Raw genomic sequence first — 6,771 nt, 5'->3', positions numbered from 1 at the left:
ATTAGAGTTATCCACTCCATTTTATTATCATGTAATGTGCCTTATGATGATGGTGATGATGATGATGATGATGACGATGATAAATAGTAATTGTGACAACAGTTGAACTGAGTTTAAGTTTGAACCCCACCCGCTCAGTAGCGAAATCTGAGAGACATGAAATTTCGCCGCATCCAAGAAGTCCAATGTTTCTTAACTATATGTCTCTACTGGTTATTCTAAGTGCCACCTTGTGTCCTTAAGTGTAATTAACTTGGTTGAGAATGTCCATGTATTAATATTTGATAACATGATTCCCTTTCAGTGGTTTTTGCCTTACGTTGATGTCGTCGCTACTGTCTGTAACTAGATCTACCAACCAGATTTCTGCCTAATGACGTAAGGTTCCAACAATCAAATAATACGGAACGTAATTCTTCTAGAGCAGTCAGCCAGACCCCTATATATAACCGTGAGTATTGAACCTAAGGTGTCAATGGTCATTGAGACTCTAATAATGCTACATTAACTGAGAATATCTCCTTTGGGAGCTCTTGCAGAGGCTGAGGGCTGCACAACTGTAATCTAACTATGCGAAATTAACCTATGTGTGACGAATGGAAGATTCCAGTTAGACTCTTAGCATGTAACGGTTAGGTCGATATGCGTTTACTCTATATTTTAATGTAGGGTTTATCTTTTCTGCTAAGACTTTAAATGTGGGTTTTATAGGCAGTACACGGACATTACGTAACAATTCCTTATGGGGACTTTGTAAAATATAAGGACACACGAGTGTGCACCCTCGTTTCACATATTCAGTTTGTTTTCTGATGATTAACTTTTCGATTTTCTCAATGTTTCTACCCTGTTTCGGACTTAAACGTTTCCTTCCTAGTCACCAAGTAGCACGGCTTATCCTCTGTGTGATCGGGCCTTAAGAACTATTAGGTTTTACCATTTGCCTTTATCTAGGAGTGCTTGAGTGGATTCAGCCTCCATTCTTCATTTTGTTATCGGTCTTTTCCTATAATTTTTTTCGTTTTTTGGCCGTGTAGTATGGGATTCGGCTCCTGTATTTCCTGGATCTTTCAATCCCCCTTTCGAATGTGGCTCCTCTATGAAATAAAGGTAACGAGTGTAAAAGCTGTTAACATTTTAAAAGCAGAGAGTGTATTCTTCTGAAAGTAACTGGCGTAGTTTGACATAAAACCATTTTTGTAAATTCACTTCTATAATGTAAATTATAGCTCTTTAGGCCATTTAATCTGTAAATTGTAAATTGTTATTGAGGGTTAGACACAATTCTATTTGTAACTCTCAAGTTATGGGTTCAATTATCCACGTGGTAAATTGTTCCAGAAGCATCTGCTTCTTTCCTTTAGGTAACAATACCATCCTGTATTCCCTCGGTTGAGGAACTTGTGTGTGAAGGCTTGTCTTCACCATACCAAAGATTTATAAATTTATAAGGCCTGTTCATTTGTTTGGGACAGCTATTAGTGTGAGAATATGGGAGTCGTTTCTCACGATCATAAAACATTTTTAGCTTATATGTTAATACATTTCTCTGGTCATTTATCTTTTGATGTTTTATTACTTCGGAATTTGAAATAAAATAAAAGCAAATAGTTATACGTTAATCAACTTGTCAAAATGTAATCATTGGTTAATGCTTTATCGAGAGATTAACCCCTCATGCTTCTTTCCTTCTCTGCTCGACAGAAATCTCGGACAATAAAAATAGTCTCAGCTATCGTACGCAAGCTCTTCAATTTGACGCCATCTGGCTGCCTTCTTGTCAATTTCGAATTTCCATTTTACTCTAGGCCTGCTTGATGGCAGAGTAAGCCGAAACTCTCCTAATCGTTAATGAGTTTTATCTTGTGAACACCAAGTGATGACGATGTTGATGACTGCAGCTTTAAGTGCCCTAACCACTAGGTCATCGGCTCTGTAATTAACCTATATCAAAATATTCGTTATAACTGTACGTGCAACACCTTCATAAAAGGAAGAGTTTCGAAATATATACTATGGCATATGATTAGGTATCTATGACCTAGTCTGCAAAATATTTTACAAAAGAAGTGATTTGTCAAGCATTAAACCTCCTTAATCATGAATCTATCATTTCTTGAATTAGCACTAACATATTATTTACTATTTTGAAGAAATCACAACACAGCACTAACAACGATTTCGCAACGAAGGCCCTACTCAAATTAGCAGTACAAATTCAATAACACCGACCTTTACTTGTCAAGCTGAGAACTGTATAATTTGTACGACGTAAGCATATACTTTTAAAACACTCGATGTACCCAAAAGTATTAACATTGAGAAACAAACAAGACAGAAACAGACGACGAATATATAACATCAGACTGTGAAAACAAATATGAATATAAATAAAACAGAGAATTCATATGATTTACTTTCTTTTGTGTCGTGTAGAATTGTTATGTCATATTTTGCCTCATTCTATTTTTATTTTATTTTACATGGATAGCCTGACAGTTAGAATACCCCATAAAATCGTGTATGGAGAAACAGGATAAAACAAAGAAAGAGAGAACTGCAAATACTACTTGCAATTTTATTTGAAAATAACATCAGCGCAGTCCCTAGTTTGTGAACAAATACCAGAACTGTTTAAGTTTTATAAGAAACTGGAATCGAAGATCGATTACCGATAGAGTAGTGGGATTTATTTTCACCCTATAACGTAAATTCCTAAAGCTCAGGCGACTAAATGCTTGTACCACACCCCAACATTATCGTAGTTTACAACCCATAGCAGACGCCACCCGTACATGCCACCTGCAATGTGTACATAAGTTTCCAAGGACGAAATCAATTATATTCTGGAAATACGTAGCCTACTGCTTACAATGTTATTGTAGTAAGTAACAGCGTCTACATTGCTTGACGCAGACACAGTTCATTAATTCCATGAGTATATTCTTAGTGGTTTAATGTCGCACTAACATGTTCATGTTTTCGGTGACGATGGGATGGGAAATATCTCGGACTAGAGGGGTAGCTGCCGTGACATTAACTACTGTATAACCATGACATTTTTATGGTATGAAAGTGGGTGACCACAGAAAGCCTTCTTCAGCTTTGTCAACTGTGTGGCCCGAATCATGATTTTCCGAATGCAGTCTTATACCTGCACGGCTCGGACAGCGTAACAATTCCGTTAGGTAATAATTTTATATTTTAAAGGAAAAGTTTATGCATTGCAGCGAATTTTATGGAGAAATATAGACAGTACTGCTGGGTATATCAATTTCTGTGGATGTACCCGACCAAAAAATTCAAGCACCCAGGGTAAATTGTCGGATGTCGGTGTTACTACGTACACGTACACACCGTTGGTTTCGAACAGTAGACAGTAAGCAGGTTCAGGATATAGAAAGAGAATGGGTGGCATATAGGGATGCTGTAGTAGAAACGGCAAGGGAATGTCTTGGAACAACTGTGTGTAAAGACGAACATCTTGGTGGAATGATAAAGTGAGAGCAGCTTGTAAACGTAAAATAAAGGCTTATAAAAAATGGCACCGAACAAGGACCGAGGAAGACAGGGATTTTTACGTAGATGAAAGAAACAAAGCGAAACAAATAGTTGTTGAATCCAAAGGAAGTCGTGGGAAGATTTTCGTAATAACCTGAAAAGGCTAGGTCAAGCAGCAGGGAAACCTTTCTGGACAGTAATAATGAATCTTAGGAAGGGAGGAAGAAGAAAAATTACAGTGTTTAGAGTAATTCAGGTGAACTGGAGAGGTGGAGGGAATATTTTGAATATCTTCTCAATGTAAAAGGAAATCCTCCTGGTGGTGCTGCGAACAGCCAAGCTCATGGGGAGGAGAAAAATGTTGGTGAAATTACGCATATGGAAGTGGAAAGGATGGTAAATGGACTTCATTGTCATAAAGCAGCAGGAATAGATGAAATTAGACTGGAAATGGTGAAGTATAGTGGGAAGGCAGGGATTTAATGGCTTCATAGAGTAGTAAGATTGGCATGGAGTGTTGATAAGGTGCCTTCAGATTGGACAAAAGCAGCAATTGCACCTATCTTTAAGCAAGGGTACAGGAAGGATTGCAACAACTATCGGGGTATCTCATTGATTAATATACCAGGTAAAGTATTCACAGGCATCTTGGAAGGGAGGGTGCGATAAGTCGTTGAGGCTGTCAGAATCAGACTTTCAGTATGCGCCAGGTAATTGAAAAATGCTAAGAGAGGAATAGGCAGTTGTGTTTATGTTTCGTCGATCTAGAGAAAGCATATGACAGGGTACCGAGGGAAAAGATGTTCGCCATACTGGGAGACTATGGAATTAGAGGTAGAATATTAAAAACAATCGAAGGCATTTATGTTGACAATTGGGCTTCAGTGAGAATGGACGGTAGAATGAATTCTTGGTTCAGGGTACTTGCAGGGGTTCGACAAGGCTGTAATTTTTCACCTTTGATGTTCGTAGTTTACATGGATCATCTGCTGAAAGGTGTAAAATGGCAGGGAGGGATTCAGTTAGATGGAAATGTAGTAAACAGTCTGGTCTATGCTGACGACTTGGCCTTAATGGCAGATTGTGCCGAAAGCCTGAAAATTTGAAAAATGTGAAAATAGGGGCAATGATTATGATATGAAAATTAGCCTTTCGAAGACTAAATTCATGTCAGTAGGTAAGAAATTCAATAGAATTGAATGTCATATTGGAGATACAAAGCTGGAACAGGTAGATACACTGACTGACAGAGCAAATGCAACACCAAGAAGGAGTGGTCAGAACTTTATGCCAATTGCAGGGTAGACTGACGTCACTGAGGTATGCTCATGATGTGAAATGCGCCGCTGTGCTGCGCACGTAGCGAACGATAAATGGGACACGGCGTTGGCGAATGGCCCACTTCGTACCGTGATTTCTCAGCCGACAGTCATTGTAGAACGTGTTGTCGTGTGCCACAGGACACGTGTATAGCTAAGAATGCCAGGCCGCCGTCAACGGAAGCATTTCCAGCAGACAGACGACTTTACGAGGGGTATGGTGATCGGGCTGAGAAGGGCAGGTGGTCGCTTCGTCAAATCGCAGCCGATACCCATAGGGATGTGTCCACGGTGCAGCGCCTGTGGCGAAGATGGTTGGCGCAGGGACATGTGGCACGTGCGAGGGGTCCAGGCGCAGCCCGAGTGACGTCAGCACGCGAGGATCGGCGCATCCGCCGCCAAGCGGTGGCAGCCCCGCACGCCACGTCAACCGCCATTCTTCAGCATGTGCAAGACACCCTGGCTGTTCCAATATCGACCAGAACAATTTCCCGTCGATTGGTTGAAGGAGGCCTGCACTCCCGGCGTCCGTTCAGAAGACTACCATTGACTCCACAGCATAGACGTGCACGCCTGGCATGGTGCCGGGCTAGAGCGACTTGGATGAGGGAATGGTGGAACGTCGTGTTCTCCGATGAGTCACGCTTCTGTTCTGTCAGTGATAGTCACCGCAGACGAGTGTGGCGTCGGCGTGGAGAAAGGTCAAATCCGGCAGTAACTGTGGAGCGCCCTACCGCTAGACAACGCGGCATCATGGTTTGGGGTGCTATTGCGTATGATTACACGTCACCTCTAGTGCGTATTCAAGGCACGTTAAATGCCCACCGCTACGTGCAGCATGTGCTGCGGCCGGTGGCACTCCCTTACCTTCAGGGGCTGCCCAATGCTCTGTTTCAGCAGGATAATGCCCGCCCACACACTGCTCGCATCTCCCAACAGGCTCTACGAGGTGTACAGACGCTTCCGTGGCCAGCGTACTCTCCGGATCTCTCACCAATCGAACACGTGTGGGATCTCATTGGACGCCGTTTGCAAACTCTGCCCCAGCCTCGTACGGACGACCAACTGTGGCAAATGGTTGACAGAGAATGGAGAACCATCCCTCAGGACACCATCCGCACTCTTATGGACTCTGTACCTCGACGTGTTTCTGCGTGCATCGCCGCTCGCGGTGGTCCTACATCCTACTGAGTCGATGCCGTGCGCATTGTGTAACCTGCATATCGGTTTGAAATAAACATCAATTACTCGTCCGTGCCGTCTCTGTTTTTTCCCCAACTTTCATCCCTTTCGAACCACTCCTTCTTGGTGTTGCATTTGCTCTGTCAGTCAGTGTAATTTCAAGTATTTAGGTTCTGTGTTCTCCCAGGATGGTAATATAGTAAGTGAGATTGAATCAAGGTGTAGTAAAGCTAATGGAGTGAACTCGCAGTTGCGATGAACAGTATTCCATAAGAAGGAACTCAGCTCCCAGGCGAAACTCTTTACATCGGTCTGTTTTCAGACCAACTTTGTTACACGGGAGCGAAAGCTGGGTGGACTCAGGATATCTTGCTCACAAGTTAGAAGTAACAGACATGAAAGTAGCGAGAATGATTGCTGGAACAAACAGGTGCGAACAATGGCAGGAGGGTACTCGGAATGAGGAGATAAAGGCTAATATAGGAATGAACTCGATGGATGAAGCTGTACGCATAAATCGGCTTCGGTGTTGGGTCATGTGAGGCGAATGGAGGACGATAGGTTACCTAGGAGAATAATGGACTCTGTTATGGAGGGTAATAGAAGTAGAGTTAGACCAAGACGATGATGATTAGACTCAGTTTCTAACGGTTTAAAGAAAAGAGGTGTAGAACTAAATGAGGCTGTAGCACTTGATGTGAATAGAGGATTGTGGCGACGTTTAATAAATTCACAGAGGCTTGCAGACTGAACGCTCAAAGGCATAACA

Source organism: Anabrus simplex, chromosome 1 (genome assembly GCF_040414725.1).
Source record: "Anabrus simplex isolate iqAnaSimp1 chromosome 1, ASM4041472v1, whole genome shotgun sequence".
Lineage (NCBI taxonomy): Eukaryota > Metazoa > Arthropoda > Insecta > Orthoptera > Tettigoniidae > Anabrus > Anabrus simplex.
This window is presented reverse-complemented; position numbering follows the sequence as displayed.